This window comes from Micrasema longulum, unplaced genomic scaffold (assembly GCF_059751315.1).
Source record: "Micrasema longulum isolate JH-2025_06_02 unplaced genomic scaffold, ASM5975131v1 h1tg000453l, whole genome shotgun sequence".
NCBI lineage: Eukaryota > Metazoa > Arthropoda > Insecta > Trichoptera > Brachycentridae > Micrasema > Micrasema longulum.
The window spans coordinates 1,872,936-1,893,905 of NW_028277652.1; the positions used below are offsets into that span (position 1 = coordinate 1,872,936).

Genomic DNA, 20,970 nt, shown 5'->3' on the forward strand with positions numbered 1-20,970 from the left:
CAATTGACTAACACATAAATATATAGAAGTTTGTTGAATGTATCCAATGCGGATGGAAAAATCACAAATTATGTACATGTGTACATTATTATATAATTATATTGCATTCTTCAAATAATACATAAATAATATTCAAATTATATAATACTCGTACCTATTACGCGCGCCTGTGTATGTAATCAGTACAAATAAATTACGGAAAAAACAGTAATACGTTCAATATTTAAATTGCTTTATAATCTTAGTTTTTGAATGTAATATTTTTATGTAAGATGTTTTTAAATTTTGTTTTAGTTGCAGTTTGGAGTATTACTATTACAATTTTATTTGTATGTGTTTTTTGTTTGTATTATCTTTTTTATACTATTTACAATAATATCTTATCACTCAATAGCAAACCGTTAGTTAAAAATACGAATTATAATATCTAAAGATCAAATAATATCTTAAAAAAGTGAATTAGATATCTTCTTGGAAGGTTGAGTTGAGTATATTAGATAAAAAAAAACCGCAGAACTTATTTATAAAACTTTAGTAACTCCACATATCCAAATTGCTCCTAAAAACAACTAAGACCATTATTTACAAAACTCTTCGTAAGGTCGTAGCATATGGTGCCGAATATTGGGTTTGGCCAAAAGAGATGAATATATTATGCAAGTATTTGAAATAAATTTATTAAGAAATATAGTTATTTTATGCTGCTGTAAACTAAAATGGAGTGTGGAAGAAACGATTTAATCATAAATTAGAGGTACTGTATGGCGAACCCTATATTCAACAATTTATAAAACTAAGGAGATTACAGTGTTCGGACCATGTCTGCAGAATTAATTAGGATCGTACCTCCAGTAATTTTTTAGTACCACTCCGGAAAGCAGACGAAGCGAATTCATATCAAAATTAATATGGCTGGATAATGCGGAAAGTGACATGATAGCAATTGGCCTGACGAACAGGAGAAGATCCTCAGGGTGCATGGAGGAATGGAGACACATTTTGATGGAGGTAGGGCCCACAATAGACTATAGCGCCACTGATTATCATTAACTCCACATATCGATTATTGCTCTACAGTACCTATATATTATATTTAGCAGGGGCCAGTAACCTGAATAAATTAGCAATATTTCAAAACAGGGTTTTAGAAAAAAAGGATTGTACTTAATAAAAATATATGTAATTAAATAGATAAAATGCTTAAATATTTAAAATATGTATTATGTATATATAATGAAAGGCCGATGTATAATACTCGTATATGCAAGTGTCAATATTTAAGTTTTTACCAATCAAGTGCCCAAATACTTCAGCAATTTAATAGCTAAAAAAAGAACAAATAAGACTACTTGAAGAATATATAATTCCATTTTTTTTATATGTATCCGTGGATTGGATCTAAAAGGGCTAATGTGAGGTTTATTATTTTTCTTGCCAACATTTTGTAGAGGATTTTAGTAAATAATAAAAAAATGCTATTGTGTTTTTATATACACATTCATATTATGTGGTAATGTTTTTATTAATATTCATTATCAAACTCGTCAAACAGTTCATTATTACGCCAAAAATATCTGAGAAATTACTCTCCTGTAATATCGCGATAAACGACATTGGCCCTTTAAGGTTTAAGCATATATAAAGAAAACGCATGACGAACAAATTTATTTTAATGAATTTAAATAGAAAGACCATTTTTATTTGTTTATTTATTTATTTATTTATACGCCCAAGGGGAATTTACAAAAAATATACAGTTAAGTACAAACATAGTGCGTAAAAATTTAAAAGATAAACAATGCTTTTTTGTATACATTTAGAAACAATAAGAAGCATACTGCCATGCAAAATAAAAAGTGAAACTTTACATAGTAAAAAAGAAAAAAATAGTTTTATATGGATATAATAAAAGTAATTGAATTGAAAAGCAAATTGTAAATAACTTGTAAAGAATTCAAACAAAAAAATAAATACATTTTCACATACTTATAAGTATAAAAAAAAAATTAAAAAAAAATGGTATCAACAAATTATTGTTAAAAACAAATAATGAAAATTAGTTAACAGTAAGTATATATGTGAAAATAATATAATATACGGTACACAAAAATATTTGATAAATTAATATCAGAAAGAGATAAGATAATAATAATACACGTCAAAAACAGAGAAAGAATTGTATGAAAAAGAAAGTTTTATAACGACATTAATAATTTGTTTCAAACAGTGCATTTAAGAAAGTTTTAAAATTGATAATTGTCGTATTAAAAATGTCTATTGTAGTAAATGTATATTTAGATATTCAATATAGGTAAAGAGTATAAATATATATATATATACATATACAGTATAAATATTTTTATACCAGATAAATGTTAAATTATGTTAAATAAAATAACTTTAAAAAATCAACAAATTATTATAGGATATTTGTAAAATATTGAAGTGTTTACAAATACATTTTTTGAATAAAAAATCTAATTTAAACTGCGTGATCGCTTATTAATCTTAACTCATTCATTTTTTGTTATACTCCGTACTAATTGACGCAATCGTGGCATGAAATATTTATCTTTTGTTAATATCTTACCAATTATTTTTTTTAAATTACGTAAGTTAATCAGTTTCAGAAAATATTAAAAGGTTTGCATTGTCATTCAATTAGTTCTCTAAACTTTCATCTCTTTATATCAGGTACGCAGTGCATATTTATTTACATATAATAAACTTACTCCCACACACGAACACACCTCTCCACTTACTCTCATACAAATACACACAAACACACACTTTTGTTGTACCATAATTTAATATGTATGATTTTTATTTAGAAACATCGCTGGTCTGTCTGTAAACCTTGTCATTATTATGTCATTAATTCAATGTTGACTGTGTTTCTGTTAAATATATTAATAAATAATACAAGTTTTCTATGAAAAATCAAGTCTATTACATAATTCCATTGCAGTACACTGATGCGAAATATTGCATAGATTCACATACTTTTTATTAAGCGTTATGTCCAGATGTTAATTGAAATATAATTATGTTTATGTATTAATTTTGCTTTTATTTAATAATGTACATGCTTCCACTTTCCATTAGTTGTATCCTAACTTTAAACAGGAATCTTGGCCTTATAAGAGTTAGGGATACGTTATTTTTTATTTTTTTGTAATATATATATGAAGGGTCCACGCAATAATGCTGAATGTCCAAAATTTGACCAGTTCAAACTTACTATGCCATTCGATTCCTTGATCTACATAGTACTGTTTCACATTGACAAACTGTGCAATAAAGCAGACAGTCTCATGTGTATTTGTATGAATAAATAACATAGTAAAAAAATCTCATTTAAAATGACCACGAAGTCCTATTAATGCAGAGGTTCAACTGCCTTTTTGTGGCCGAGTGTGTGTGAAGTATATATTCCGTATATGCTTATAGAAAAGTAGAGTGTCGAGTTTCTTTGCCAAGATTACTATTCCTGTGTAAAAATAAATGTAACTGTTACGACTGTGCATTACATTAACATTCGTAGCACGTGAGTGAGCACTGAGCATGCATGTAATATTGTGAACACTCTGTTAACCAAGAACTTCAGACTGCAAATGAATTAAGAAGACATTCGTATTACTCTTTGTGAATAATTCGGCTTTCTGATTGATCAATATGTTATTTATATTTTGAGAATTTTAGAAAAAAAAACACAATTTAATTTTCACGTGTTTGACTGAGAGTAGCTTTGCGAATCGAGTTCTACGTGTGAAATAAAACAAGAATCCTAGACGAGTTTGAAGACGTTTGACTCGATTGCTTCATCATCATTCCATGTGCGCTCACTCATATCCGAATTATGTTTCCAATAGTCATATGTTCATTCTACTATACGACATTTCTTAGGCATCTAGATGTTTACTTACTGAGCTGGATATGTTCTCATCATCACTATGGCTGCATCATCTGCATGGCATGTGATGTTAATGACCTTATCTCCCTTAGTACATTTACTACTTTTTTTTTATTCTTAAAAGCGTTTTTTTGTATATTTATTCTGCTTGTGTAAGAAAAGGTTTTTGGCGTATATATTGTTGTGCTATATTTAGTTATAAAGGTGCTAAACTTGCTTTGTTTCTTTGTTGTTCTCGATATGTGTTATTTTTTTAATGTTAATATTATTGTCGGCCTCGTGGTGTTATGGTCAGCGCGTTAGCCTGCCAAGCAAGAGGTCTCGGGTTCGATTCCCGACATGGTTAATGTGAAATATTTATTTAAACGGGTGTTTTCACACTAGAATATTTCATAGTCCTTGGACTGGTACCTGAAGCGTAAGACTGATCATCTTACCTTTATGTAACAAAAATGATTAAGATACGCTGCGATTGGTGTACCAATGCAGTGCCCTATGCACCATTAGATGTGGAAAGGGAACGATGAGGCGATGATGATTATTTATATCCCAAATTGAGCTGTTGTAACTCCTGGGAATGTAATTCAACGTATTATACTTGTAAAATACTTTGTGTTATATAATTTATAAATTAATAAATTTTTTAAAAATTAAAAAAAGATGGTGTCCACAAAAAGTCTTGAGACATCTTTGTTAGCTGCCCGAACGCAATCTTCATCGGTACATAACGAGACGGTATCTATTTATATATACGCCCAATAAGCATTTTTAAGGACATATTTATACATAAAAAATTATTATAAAGGAAAGTAGAAAGACACAATAATATATAGTAGGCTTGGTGGGAGTGAAAGCAAGAGAGAGGTGTTTATAGTTGATTTTGATTCAGTGATCGTTTGAAAGAAGACAACTTCTTATCAAAGAAATCAAGACTGATATGTTTGTTGACAGACCTAAGAATTCTAGGCATAGGGGAATGAAAACCATAGTTAATTCTATGGTTGTCGGTATGAAATAGTAAGTTTTGTCTGAGGTTTCTAGTTAGGATATTTAATTTTATTAAGCTCAGTAGTTCAGGCGCATCAAAGAGTGTGTTGAGAATTTTAAATAGGACTAGATGGTCGGATTTATTTCGACTGTCTTGAAGAGAAGATATATTTAAGCTAGTTTCTTACTCATTATACGTATATTGGTATCTGGATAAGCCCAACCTCCAGCCTATCTTTCTCAAAAATCGGTGTTGAACTGATTCAATATTCTTGTATAAACGAACTCCGATATTTATGTACGAAAATATGTATATTTGTATGAGAATTCAAAGTATCTTCGTCGGTTACCTGTAATTAAATATGTTTAGAAAAACAAATTGTATACACATTCTATTTTTCTTTCAGAAAACTTAATTTTACTTTGTTGATAAAATTGAAGATAAATATTAACTTCCTGTTAGAACACGGACCCAGTTCTGTCACTCCCAGTCGATAGTTGATCTCGGGTAAAATTCCCGAAAAGGGAAATTGAGTGGAAATAAGTCCGCCTCGTAGTGTAATGGTGGTCTCGTTTGCCTACCATAGCTAAGTCCCGGATTCAAATCCTGAGAAAGTTTACGTGAATGTTTTTAAATGTAATTTTATATTGCAATATTTCATTTTTTCCGGATCGACACCAGAAGCTTAAGACTGATTACTCACCTTCATGCAACACATGATCAATATACGCTGAATTTGGTGTACTAATTTATTTATTTATTTATGCTTTATTAAGTTACTTCATAACATCTTAAGAACTAATATAAACTTTTAAAAAAATTACAATTTTTTTATCAAAATTTCTCAATAACATATTTTTTCAATTTAATTTTAAATATTTCGATTTTTTCTATTTCCTTTATTTCTTCAGGTAACTCATTGTACAGCTTTAATCCCTTGTACAATGAGTTTTGAGATTCTGTTTTTCTCCTCATTGGTAATCTTATCTTTTTTCTACCCCTGTTTTATATGTATGACATTGTTGGTTGAATTTTATTATTGTTTTTATTTTATTCATCCCCTTAATTATTTTATGCATAAAAATTGCTATATTATATTTAGTTTGTTGCTTTACTGTGAGCAAGCCAATTTCTTTGTGCATTATTTCTACATTAGAATAGATATTTCTTTTGAGTATAATCCTCATCGCCTTATTTTGAATAATTCGTATATTTGTAATTTTTCTTTCATTACATAAAAAAAGAATGAAAGAACAGTTATTTATGTGTGGAGATATTATTGTTATATATAAGAATCTTAGAGTATAAGATGTATATACTCTAAGATAAGAATACTAATTTTCATATCTATTACATTTCGTAATCTTCTCGGAAATGAATTTTTTTTTTGTTACATATTGAGAATGTGCTTTGAAATTCAAATATCTGTCCAAGTAGACCCCAAGATACTTTATTTCGTCCACATAATTTATATATAAATGATCAATATTAATATTGTAACCCTGGGGTATTATTTTTTTCCAGCTATTCATATATTTTGTTTTTGATATATTCAATTTTAATTTATTTACTAATGTAGCGCCCTCTACACCACTGGGTGCAGATAGGGACATGCTGATAATATCACTTTTTAAATCAAATTTCTTTCTTTAGCACGATTATGATTAATATTTTATACATTTCTTAACCTCAGCCTCGGTTTCGAAATATTTTCAACCCCAAAAGGGCTGATCATTTTAGGCGAGCTAAAAAGCTCGCGGTACTTCTGTTCGCTGGAGAATGCTCAGCTCCCTGTTTAATGAAACAGATCAAAGGTGGTGGGTTCTATCTCGACCCTTATCAATCGAGTGAAAGTTTAGGTTTAGAACCGCTATTATGATTTCCTAATTACCTAAAACACCAACATAAAAGGTATAGCCAAGTGATCAGGCACTTTTATAATATTAAATTATTAGATATGTAAATATTATTTGAACATACTCGTATATTCTGTTTACAAGATAGTAAATAACATAAAAAATCGTTTTTTAATATTGTTATTATTTTTTATTGTCTTATATAAAATATAATTTCGTGACTTCGCCTTTTTTTCAAAATAGGAGTCTGTTTTTTTACCTTTAAAAGCATTAACAATTCAACATACGGCTTTATTTAGGAGAATCTGGCTTTTTTTTCAATACATTTATTATTTACATAGAAATATAATTACAAAAATACACTTTAGAAAAATACATCTTAAAATTAAGCTATAACATGAATTGGAAAAAATGCCCACAAAGACTACAGCGTCTGAGCGTGGGCCATTCCTTTTTCAATTATTAAAAAGGTTATAGCATATATATATATATATATATATATATATATATATATATATATGGTATGACATAACCATGAAAAGAAAAGAAAAATAAAATAAATAATTTAACTACACGTCTCTCTGAAAAAACAGACTCTTAAAACCCATTGTATTGAAGAAATAAAATAAATAAAAAGTATTGAAATAATTAAATAATAAATATTAATAATAAATTAAAATATTATGTTTACAAGATAGTAAATAACATAAAAAATCGCTTTTTAATATTGCTACAATAACATGTACTTAAAGAAATACAGTATAAAGAAATAAAAGAAAGTATTGTTAATACTTAAAGCATTAATTTTGTGGTTAAACATTTTACTAAATGTAATAAAATATTTGTATATCTGACTTTTCTAAGTCTACTGGTTTCGAGACGTACCCGTTCATTCGTCAGGATATCAATGCAACTAACATTCACAACTTTGGGTTTTGCATGTTAGTTCAATTGGTGTCCTGAAGAAGAGACGGGTACATCTCGAAACCAGTAGACATAGAAATGTCAGTAATATTTAGTTAAAAAAAATACATTGTCTAGAAATAAAAATAATACAAAATAAATCAAGTACCTATGTTGTATAAGAGAAATACAAATTTACAACATTTCGTACAGAAGCTTCGATTTTACTTTATACACAATTAAAGATAACTTTGTTAGCTTATCATTGTGATCGAGACCCTGAATCCCGGGGTTGAATTTTCGACTTGACGGCTATTCGTAAATATAAATCCTTAAAATGGAAATACGGGTAGTGCAAATAAGGCAGTCTCGTAGTGCACTAATTACTGCGCTCGCCTACCACACTTCAGGTCTAGGGTTCGATTCCTAGTAAGGTGTACGTGAAAGATTTTTTTAAAGACGGTTATTAACTGCAATACATATTTCACTATCCCTGGTCATGCATCTGAAGCGTATTACTAATCACCTCACCTTCGTGTAGCAAACGATCGAGATGTGTACAAATAACAAATGCAGTGCCTTTTGCACCACCCGGTGCTGCTAACGGTATTATGATGTTCGTAAAATAATTGTTACATTATTTTTTATCTTTACTTTGTAACATGTTCTCTCAGTATATTTGTGAAAAACTTTAACTGGATGTATGTACTATATTTTATATTCTTATAATATAACAACTGTTGTTTTTCCCAAATAAAAAAAAAGTCAATTAAATAATAATTAATATTTCAGACCCCCTTTTTCACTGTCTTGGGCCTCGATTACAATGAGAAGTTAAAATAGTTATCTTCCATTGTCTACAAAGTGAAATCGAATTTTCTGTACAAAAACGTGTATATTTGTATAAAAAATTAAGATATCCTCTTCGGTGATCTGTAATTGGAGATGTTTCGAAAAAAAATCATACGAATATGCTCACTTTTGTAAGGAAAATTACATTGTACAATTGTAGACAATTTTTTTACTTCCCTTTGTAATCAGGATCCTGGACTTCTCATTGTGACAGCCACCCTCCGTTTGGTAAAAATAATTCGTTGATACATATATAAAAAAATACTGTGTTATCAAATGTTGTGGAAAAATGTCCCCATATAATTTATTAGTGGTCTGGAAATTTGGAAATAAAATTTACCTCTTTTAATTCGCTCGATGAGTGTACAAATGTTAGGCATTTTATTCTAAAAGAGTGACAGAATAACCCTTTTAATCCCCTCATTCTTCTTTTCCAAAGCGACGGGTTCTACTCACAAATTACTTATCCTTGTATTCTAAATCTATTACACTTCTTGAGTAAAAATATCTTATCACTAAGTTTAACCCTTTGATACAAAAGAAGGGTAATTGGTAAAAATAAAACAATTTCGTGGAATGCACGTGTTACCTATTTATTTAAGGTAAATAATTTAAAGCCGCTTAGCCCATGGGCATCCGTATTTCTCCACATGTTATTAAATTACAAATTACCTTACTCAGAGCTGTAACGTGAATCCGTACAACTTGAAAATATTAATACTTAAACCTGGATATTCTTTTCTAAAAATAGAATTCAAGGATTTATGTATGGGAGCGAAGTATGGAATTGGAAAAATAATGATGAAAGTAGGTTAAATGCTGTCGAAATGCGATCCCCCAGGCGAATGTGTGGTAAAACGATGTATGATAGGTGCACAAATGTCGAGATCCGTGAAGTGTGTAAGGCTGAAACATGCATTATTGACAGAATCGAGAAAGGGGTGCTGCGTTGGTTTGGACATGTAGAGCGAATGGACAGCGAAAGAACGGCTGAAAGGATCTACGATGCAAATGTTGATGGATGCGGAAAACGAGGAAGACCGAGAAAGACATGGCACGATCAAGTCCATCAAATACTTGAAGATGGACATGTCAAAAGTGGGAATAATCGGCGTGCGTGCATGAGAAGATGCATTAATGTAGAGGAAGCGAGGTCTGTATGCCAATATAGAGTGTTATGGCGTTCTATCCTCTGCCTACCCCTACGGGGGAACGGCGTGATGGTTTGTTGTTGTTGTTGTAGAATTCAAGGATTTATAAAAGAGGGAAAACACTGACACTGTTCTTGTCGAGAATACAAACTTGTCCTAGATATTATAAAGTGCAACAAAAATCCTATAAAGCGTTTTACATATTTTTATTAAATTGTTTCACGCCTGAATTTTTTCCTAATAAAAAAATATACATCCGAAAAAAAATCTGGCATAGACAATATAGGCATGGTCTATTTGCTGATATACTAAAAACCAGTAGACATTTTTTTATTTTTTTATTATTTAGTTTTGGTATTTAACATGGTATTCAAACTAATGTTTGTACTGTCCGTATATTTATTTTTTCATTATTGATTTATTTTATTCAGGAACAATGACAGACAAATAGACATACTATACATGAGTGTATTCAATTGCAAACCCGGCGAAATCTAAAATCTTATAAAAGTCAGATATGAATTGAAACTTTTTCAGAATACAATTGTTTACAATAATTATTATTTTTAATCTCGAAATAGGGCACACATAAACATATTATTTTGTGTGCTCTAATAATAGCAATGTACATACATATGTATATTTTATTTGTTTTTTTATTCTTCATAAATGTATTTTCCCATTTCAGAATATTTTTGTACTGCCTTATATAAAATAGAATTTCGTGACTTTGCCTTTTTTCAAAATGGGAGTCTGTTTTTTTACCCTTAATAGCATTGTCAATACAAAATACGGCTTTATTTGGGAAAATAATTGGCATTTAACTACATGTCACACATATGAAACTAGGGATGAAAAGAAGATAAGATTACAAATGAGGAGAAAAAATAGACGCTCAAAACACATTGTACTTAAGAAATAATATAAATAAAAAGTATTAAAATAATTTAAAATTTAAAAAAAAATTTAGATATGTTCTTGTTAAATTTTGTTAAAAAACGTAATATCATTATAAGTTTATATTAGTTCTCGAGATGTTATGAACTAACTTAACAAAGCATACATTAATAAATAAATAAATTATTGGAATTTTTGCGAACATGGCAACCTCTACTTGTATTGCAAAGTTGGCAATCTTCAAAACTAAATAGATAATTTCACTTTTGTTTCTCGGTGTTACCATAATTATTTCATCACTAGTAATATATAATTTATTAACTGGTGATAGTAAAAATTAAAAATTAAAATATTCAAAAAAGTTGAATCTATTATTGTACCAGTTTTTTTGTTATTTTCTTAATATAAACGATGATGATTTTTTCCGGGTTTGCAAATAGTGGCCTCTCATAAATATATATATTACATGCAGGATATAATATTGCAAGACCCGTCACCATTTATAATTGTTCACAGAATGCAATGCGTGACAAACGATAATAATAATGCATTGTATAAAAACTGAAGAAATTACCTTCAAAATTATAGAATTACTTTTTAAAAATTAATTACTCATATTTAACATCTGAATTATTAAGTAACTTCTTGAATTCAGTTATGTTTATTATTTTCATTCTTTTTTTTTAAATTTACACTTATTAAAACAGTTGGGAAAATTCATCAAATTTGCCTGTTCAGAGTGTTCAGTGGTGTTTTTTTTTTTTTAATGTAGCCTGAAACACTTTTTTTACATATGTCGATTTATAGAAATTAAATTAAAAACAATTTGTTCAAAAAAGTTATGAGAATAGAAGGGAAAGACAATATACAATGTGGTTGGTTATTTCAAATAAATGGAAGAAAATTAATCAAAAAATCACGAAATTGGCAGTTTTTTACAAAAAAATCACGATTATTTGTTTAATTACCGTAGCGAAATTTTCCAATCTCGAAAAAAGGCCTCAAGAGGCAACCTCGCGAAAATTTCCAAATACCGTATTTTTGCTGTAATTACCATATTGGAAACATTTTGTTTTTTAAGTGAGCCATAAAGTACCTTGTGTTTTTACATTTTATTTAGTGTTACTCACATTTGAAAATCCGGTAAAATAAATAAATTAATTTCAATTTTTTAAATTTTAAATAATGAAAAGCACCCAGATATGCGACGGAATAAACCTTTTTTTGCTATAAAAATCAGGAACTAAACGATTAAACGAAATATAAACGAAAAATTAATTATGTTTTTTTTCTTTTTCAGATCGAAATTTATCCAGTTGTGGGTGGAAGAAGGTAAGAAAAACAATAACATATCGACTGTGTTTACGACAAAGGCTTTTAGCCTTAATTTTGGCTAAAGTTGTGATATTTTTTATATTAGTTTTTAACCGATTGCGTGTGTCTTATACTCATTCTAGCAAAATGATTTAAGCCCATACTTATGGGCTTAAATCATTTTAAAATACTTATTTGCAGTTCAAACCCTTTTGCTAGAATGTGCAAGTACGATTATAAGACCTACTGGATACGTTAAAAACACATTAAAATTAATCAATCATCCTTTTCTATTGTTGAGGTTTGATTCTTTTGTCCTGAACACAGACGGTATAATGTTAATCCTGTATTAATTATACCTATATGCAACGCTTTTAATTATAATTAAAATAAATTATTTTCAAAGTAAATATTTTTTTCTATTTTTATAACCTATGTTCATTGAATTTTGTATCAAAAATATACAATCTTGTCTATTTATTTCTCAAAATATATTTTTAAAAAACTCCTTTTTTCTTTTTCCGCATTCGGTGGCTGTGTTTTCTCTGGTCTACTAAATCCCTTACACCCGGTTTATTTACTTCCGTTTCTTGTAATATAAACGTAAGATTGAAATGTTTTTTTTGGCGAAAGCCAATATTCGTGGCTTTTTCTTTGTTTGTAAAAACTAGGATGTCACGTGAAAGTTTCAAATCAGCGAACGGGATATTATTTTCCGGAATTTCAACGAGGAAACGGATATTGTCACCTCGTCTTCACTTTGATATTGTGACGTGACCTCGGCACCCATTTTGTCAACGGTAGGAGTGGTAGGCTCAAGGTATCATTATTATACTTATCCTACTCAAATTTCGCCATGTAATTCTCCGTTGTAATTCTTTTTCTTCTACCATCAACCTCATCGAATAGAGTACAGGGTACTTCATTTTCAAATTGTACCGAATCTAACTCTCGGTGCGTAGAATAAAAAGTTGTTAAAAAACTTTTTTTAAAGGAAAAATAAATACAAATTTAATTTTTGAAGCACTAGCTGGGGGTTATTCATTATAATAAAATAAATAAAACAACTTTGTTTTTAACCACTATTTTTTTTCCATCGACCGGTTTCAAAGCAAACAAGTTTTTTCTTCAAGGTTTACGTAACTAATGATTTTTTTCCTATTTTATTTTTATCATGTTTATAAATACTACACGCTATTGGCTCCAAGTGTTTCACATTTAAAAGATACAGGTTAGGTTTCTAGTTCTGAATTCTAGTCAGAAATTTGCAAACTGCACATAAATGTTTCATGTCGGCCTTGTCGGGAATCAAACCCAGAATCATACATGATTTAATGCCATATTTTTGATACACACAAAAAAAACTCCTACAAATAATTTGAATTGAAAATATGTTTTATTGAAAATAATTATAAAAAACTTTTCAAATCTCAAAACAAAATCAATTATAAACTCAAGAGTTCGGTTCTCATATGTACAACAATAATAGTTTAAGTTCACATAAAAACATGGTTATTACAATATGCGTTCAATATTAAAAATGTGGAAAATGTTAAAATTTTAAAATGGTTAAGTTCCAAGCAAGGTAATTAGTCCACATACCAATATTTTGTTTTGTGAAGTTTTCCGATAAATCCCATCGAATAAATTTGACTTATACCATATTTTTTAACGATATACATTCAACAGTAAAGTAGCATAAGATTATTTTATTTTCATTTTTTCTGCGTTAAATTGTTGAAACGACTGAATTCCAAAAGTTCAACCGTTTCTTATTTTTTTTTAAATTCGTTAGAATTTTTTGTACATATCTATAATCGTGGTTGTGTTTGTTCAACATTAGTACGATACGCATGTTAGTGTAATTAGTATCCTGAAGAAGAAACGGGAACGTCTCGAAACCGGTAGACATAGAAAAGTCTGTTGGTGGTTAATACAAATATTGAATAACAATTTTTGATCATTTTTATATCATATTGCTTTAGATATTAATCATATTAGTAGATACGAAATTCAAAAGTTTTTGTCGATGTTTGTACCAACTTTTGGTGTAGTAGTTAGTGCGCTTGACTAACATTCACGAATTCTGTTTTCGATTCTTAACAAGATCTATATCTCTAAGTGATACTAAATATTTCATGTTTTTCTAAACAGCTGAAAATCTAAAGCAAAAGATTCAATATACACTGCAATAGGGAAATATCACATACTACGAATACCAATTAAAATTTGTAAAATGGATTGAGAAAAAATAATTGTATTTTTAAAATCAATATGGATATTGTGGATATTTTAATAGATATATAGATAAATATTTTCATGAACAACATTTGAAATCAAACTGTTGAAAAAATATGTCTCTACAAAAACGCGACATGTTTGGCCTTGACAATTGAGATTCGTCAAGATTCGTGACGATGTTCGATTTAAATTTAAGCGGTCACAAACAAAGTCTAAAATTTAACTAAATCGTGACGTATAAGGGGCGTGCCCAATGCAATGGACTGTTTGCGCGGGAATGTTATGTATATAAATACTTACACGTCAAAATTTTTTATTTTTTTCGACAGTACCTATTTATTTTTTTACAGACCCTTATTTGTTTAGAATCGTAAAAAAGTGATATTTCCCTATTGGCATAGTAAGTATGCGGATTCAAAAAAGATTGGGGGGCCAGGTTCTATGTTACACTTAATTGCCATACTTACTAGTTCTTTGCTCAATGTTTGCGTTTTTTTTAATTATTTTTTATTATTAACTTTTTAAAATCATTCTTATATTGTTGAAATTCCATTTGTCGATGCGTTTTGAAGCTGCAAGACTTTTTGTGATGTTAACTATCATATTATGTAAATGTTATCAACTATCAAATATCTAAATTTAGTAAATGGGGTCTAGAATTTCAACCGTCCATGCGCTCAGTAGCTGCAAGACTTGTTGTTATCTAACTTCCAATTTTATAAATTTGCTTTTTATTTCGTTTTTAAAATATCACTTAAACTCTAAACTTCATTGTCAAATATTTTTTTAAAAATAAAAATGTAAATAGGGGCTAGATTTATTATTGTCCATTCGCTCTGTAGCTGCAAGACGTTCTGTTATCAGCTCATATATATCATAATTGGAGACAAGGAACTAGAATCCCAACCGTCCATGCGCTCTGTAGCTGCAAGACGTGTTGGGATATTTATTTATTGTACAGCGCCCTTGAGGTGATTTTCACAAAAATAGCGCTACATAAATTATCCAAACATTAGTATTACACCCTTACAGAAAATTCTTATTGTACAGTTAATTTTAACTTACAATCATGGCATAATAGTCTACCGTGAATGACTTGTTTTATGATTGAAGGTTTATTCAGAGAGAGGTAGTCGGACGAAAGATTCAATAGAAATGCTAATGTAGGTAGGCACCTTCTATTCTTTATTTAGCTACCATTGGAAGTTTGCCAATATCGCCAAATATACCATGTCATTCCCCCGTTTCCTACCCCAGGACCTCGATCACAAAGCTACGATAAGAAATTTACCGATGTTTTTAGATATAGTCACCACATTTTAAGCTGTTTAATAACAGTTACCGTTTCACAAATTAAGCTGTTTTGAGAAGACGTTTTAAAAAAAAACAGTTTTTTATTTTTATTTATTTATTTATTTTCTTTTATTTAGGAAACATACAGTACAGTTACAAAGTTAAATATTTTACACAATTAGACTTAACTCTAATGGACCAGTGAAGTAAGGTAAAAATAAGTAAAAACTCTAGTTATACCTTGTAGAGTACTAGTACTCTGGCGGCCTCCGTGGTGTAGTGGTCAAGACGCTTGACTCACTCACGAAAGGTTCCGGGTTCGATTCCCGGTGAGAACACAAACATTAAAAGGTGATTTTTCTCAAGCCTGGGTGTTCTGTGATGTAATTCACCACTGTAATGGGGCCTCCTGGCCTGTTGTAGTGCAAAAAAAAAATATATGCTTAAAAGGACATAGTAAAATTTTTAGTTCTGCTAAATTTGCCATCCGCCACGCGCCGTGCAATTACGCGCATTTTCAAAGAATTAGCCATTTAATGACATTAATGTATAATGCATATAAGCCAGTTTTACAGGCTCATGCGTGTGTGAAATAATAAAGCTATGAACATTTTTATTAAATTGTGGTTTGTCCACACTAAAAATAATAGAAATTTACGATTGTTAACGCAAAGGCGGACTGTAAATGAAAATCGAATTTCATTCAGTTTTGTGATTGGGAAATATTTGAGAAAGGATAGGAACATGGAATGGATCCCTACCTTTAATTTGATCTGAATGTTCTTCAATTTCTGGCACTGGATGACAAAATGAACTATAAAATATAACATTTTTTTCCACGACGCGCGACGATTCCAACCACTTTTTATCCGATTTTATGTCAAGTCAAAAATGTTGTTTGGTTTTTGTTCTAAATCCGAATCTTCTAATTTTGAATATCTTATATCTTGATGTTTGGTAGGTACCATAAGGATGGGTCAAAGGACGGATGGGAACGAAAGTATCGATAAATGCTGTTATTTACTTAACAACTATATCGACAACCATGTGTAAATTTTTAACCTTCAAATAAAACCGGGAAGCTGGATCCAATTATTATTCAATACTCTATTATGTGACGACTTTTGACCCGCGATTTTGTAGGATTTTGCAGCATCACCGTTTCTTTATATTTTCACCTCTCGTTCTCACCCCTCTGGACTTGTGATCAGGTTCTCGTCTGGGGATTTCTTTCTTCTCATACTGCACGTTCACGTTCGCCAATTTCAGGCGAGTGATAAGTTTGCCAACGCCAAGTTTTCGTTGGGAGTGTAATCGTATTATGGACATCAAAGTTAGCTTCGAGTTATTCTTGCCGTCCAAGTGATAATTTCTCACATCGAGGAACTCGTAATTCTGGAAATAATTTGGTTGAGTTTTTGAAATGTATTTTTTACTGGATTTTTTTTTGAAATGATGAATAATAGCTTAACCCATTTTTACATTTTAAATTTTGATTTCTATGAGAAAGTTCTTTAATCGTCTGCTGCTTTGCTCCAGACAGCCTCGGCAGTAAGTTTGTTAAACAGCCTTTTGGTACAAGAAATTCAGATGTCTTTTCGTAATTTAATCAAATATACACGATATATATAAAAAACATAACAAACATAGAAAGGATTGAAAATGTTCAACGTAAATTTTTAAAATACCTAAATTATAAAAACCATAAAACGCTTTGAACTTACAGCCAATCTGCCAAAATGGATTTTTTACCCTTGAAAATAGACGCACTGTATCTGAATTATGCTATTTACATAAATTATTTACTAATAAAGTAGACTCTTTTAACCTACTCTCCAAAATTAATCTTAATGTTCGCTTTCGCGTGACAAGAAATAAGTATTTGTTCCATCTGACAGTCAGTAGAACTAACTATGCACAACACTCTTTCCTCGATCGTTCTTCCTCTACTTATAATGCATTTTTTCATCTAATAATATATTTTCCATGCCTCTTAATTTATTTAAAAATAAATTAAGACTCATTATTCCTGGCTGCGGTACGATCCCACTTACTATTTAATGATGCTCACACTTACTTCCTACACTAATACACACATCTACACTAACTCTCATACAAATACACATAAACACACCCTTTTGTTGCAACACAATTTAATAATATGTATGATTCTTATTTAGAAAATTTGCTGGTCTGTCTGTAAACTGTATTTTTTTAAATGTTATTATATCATTGTCGACTGTTTGTTTCTTTAAAATAAATAAATAAATGATAAATATAATACTTTACTTACAAGTATAAAGAGCAGGATAAGATAATATGTAAAGAATTAATTTATTTATGGGCAAAGCCGATAACAACAAATATTTTTTTGTAAACTGTTAAGTTTGTAAAAAAAAATTGTCTACGAATTTGGAATAACCAATTGTTTTCTCGCTTTCGCGATATCTTTACACAAAATCAGTACGCGTCGTAATTCACTCGCCTCGTGGTATAAAGGTCAGCGCGTTTGCCTACCATGCAAATGGTCTCGGCTTTGATTCCCGATTTTGTTGACATAAAAATTGTACTTAAAAAGGTTTTTAAAAAAAACTTACTGAAATATTCATTGTCCCTGGTTTGACACCTAAAACGAAAGACTGACCATCTTACCTACATACATGTAACAATTTTTTTACCAGGATACGCTTCGATTGGTGTACCAATACAGTAGCTCATGCACCATCAGGTCCAGGAGGAAACGATGATGATGGAGGACAAAGATAATCGACGTATGTAACAGATAATCAAGGTACGGTAAATTTCCTATTTTAATGTAGTGCCCCATGAACCATCGGGTGCGGATAGCGGATAGGGGGATGATAAATAATATATTTTCTATTAAATTAATATTTCACGCACTTACTTTGTGGTTATTCATTATTAACTCCCGAGGGGGTGAAATCCAGTCTTTTGTCTGCGAACATTTGGACAAACTCAAATATTGTAATGAAACCGACTGGTCCAAGAAGAAGTTTAAAAATTAGAAAATTGTTTTCAGGCGTTGCTTAGTATGGGAAATAATTCAGTCAGATGAATCTCTTCACAACAATAAAGGTCTCAGCTCTTTAACTTCACTAAAATCAACAAATGGAAGAATTGAAGAAATATGGATGTTCAAACATAGGCAAAATGGTGAATGTTACACAGTGTGTAAAGTGACCACTCAAACCAGCCAACGACAGGTCATAAGCCCTGTAAATGCCTAGAATTCCATATTCCCTTATTTAAAGTATTTTCCATCCCTGTTGTAATTTGTTAATTTTAACATTAAAATATACCTTGATAAAGAAGGTTGTGTAGCTTTGAAACCGGTAGGTAGAATTTTTAAAAAATAAAACGTGGTTAAAAACAGAGTCCATCTTATAAAACAAACCCTCGCATTGAGAGGGTGAGAGGGTCACTGACCCATTTTGGCAGGATACCAAATCCTTCTCGAACTTTTCCAAGTTGTCTTCGTTTTTGGGTCACGCTGCCGATTAGAATATAACTTTTTGTTTTGACCCCAATCATTACCGAACTGGCAATAATACAAACAGTTATAGCCTGAGCCTGTCTTGCATTTCTAAATATTTACTTTTACAAATTCTCTAACAAAATATTTACGCCCAGAGAATTATGTTGGTGACAAATAATCGTATTTTAATCGACTATGATGTTGAAAGAGTCAAACGAAATTTAAAAAAAAATTACAGAAGGGATGGAGAATACCGTAAATAAGGGAATATGGAAATCTAGGCATTTACAGGGCTTATGACCTATCATCGGCTGGTTTAAGTGGCCACTTTACACACTGTGTAATATTCACCATTTTGCCTATCTTTGAACATCCATATTTCTTCAATTCTTCCGTTTGTCGATTTTAGTGAAGTCAAAGAGCTGAAACCTTTATTGTTGTGAAGATATTCATCTGACTGAATTATTTCACATACTAGGCAACGCCTGAAAACAATTTTCCAATTTTTAAACTTCTTCTTGGACCAGTTGGTTTCATTACAATATTTGAGTTTGTCAAAATGTTTGTAGACAAAAGACTGGATTTCACCCCCTCAGGAGTCATTAAGATTAAAAAATTACAACAGGGATGGAGAATATAAATTTTTAAGATTCATTAATTTCAAACTGCGTATTCCAATAAAACAAATGTCTTTGTTAATTTTTAAAAAATTTACTTACTCTGGAGGATCGCAGGAAAATAACTGACCTAATATTTATATGTAAAATCATTAATTCTGAATTCGATTGTTGCGAACTCCTTGATTTAATAAATATTAATATACCAACACGTAGAACTAGACAAAATAGTCTTTATTATTGTCACCCTTCTCAAACCAACTACATATCTTTGTCTCTTACCTATACCGCGTATACACAGACTAGGAAACGAATGTACCTCTCATATCGACATTTTTAACTCGAGTCTCTGTGAATTCAAATATCCCTTTATAAATATTTTATGATGTTCTATAATATCGATTTACGAATTATTTTCAAAAGCTACTTATGCTACTGGTCTGGTGTTTATTCATGTTGTATTTTTTATATATTTTGTATGCTGACATACATACATGTATATATATATATATATATATATGTATATATGTATATATATTTCTTGTTTTTTTTCTTTTCATTTTTATACCCATGTTTTAATATTGTTTTTTAGTTTTAATTTTTGTTTTTTGTATACCTTACTTACTCAGTAAATTGTTATATTTTATATTGTAAAAGACACTTGTGCCGTATAATAAATAAATATATTTTAGCGTCATTTTAGCATTAATTCATTCCTGAATTAATTAAATGTAATATTATATAATATTTACTCATAAAAACATGTAATATTTATGAACATTGACTATCTAACATGTAAATGACTTCACAGTTTTACATATGTACACACAAACAATTTATTTTATGATATTCATACATAGGACACATAACCACACGCTTTAGATTATTGAATGCTCATGAATCACAGCCTATGAATTTACTTAAAAAATAATCCATTCTATAGTCTTCATTATCATCATCATCGTCATCAGCCGTCTCTTCTCCAACTGTGAACGCATTATTTTTTCTCACAAATTAAAGTACTACCAAACGGTAAATATTTTCTGATCAAGCTTTTAAGCGAACTCCTTGAGATTTGCAGAATGCAAATTCCCACAGAAATAGAAATCCACTTACTTTGAAAATGTATAATGTGATAAGCAAATCGCTTGGTACCTTATCGAAAATCTCTGCGAAGGGCGAGAATCTTGCGGGCCAAGTGTACTGTCTTGATTATATTTAGGTTGATTTTAAATATTTGCGCAACTAATATGCTGAAGGTGTACAGTGCGATATGCAAGTTAGTATAATTAGTGTCCTGACAAAGAAACGGGTGCGCCTCGAAATCGGTAGACATAAATAAGTCGGTAACTGAATATATACAAATATTATCTTACGATTATTGAAATCAACATATTACAACAGAGATGAAAAACATTTAAGAGAAGGGGATGTAGAAGTCTAGGCCCG

General features: G+C 30.1%; 1 long non-coding RNA gene across 1 annotated transcript in view; it reads left to right on the plus strand.

The window, feature by feature from the left end:
- Positions 1-20,970, plus strand: part of LOC148281491 (uncharacterized) — a 178,439-nt gene that overhangs the window by 100,418 nt on the left and 57,051 nt on the right. Inside the window, exon 4 of the long non-coding RNA XR_015822345.1 lies at positions 11,861-11,892. This is a non-coding gene — a long non-coding RNA (uncharacterized LOC148281491). The remainder of the gene's footprint in view (positions 1-11,860; positions 11,893-20,970) is intronic.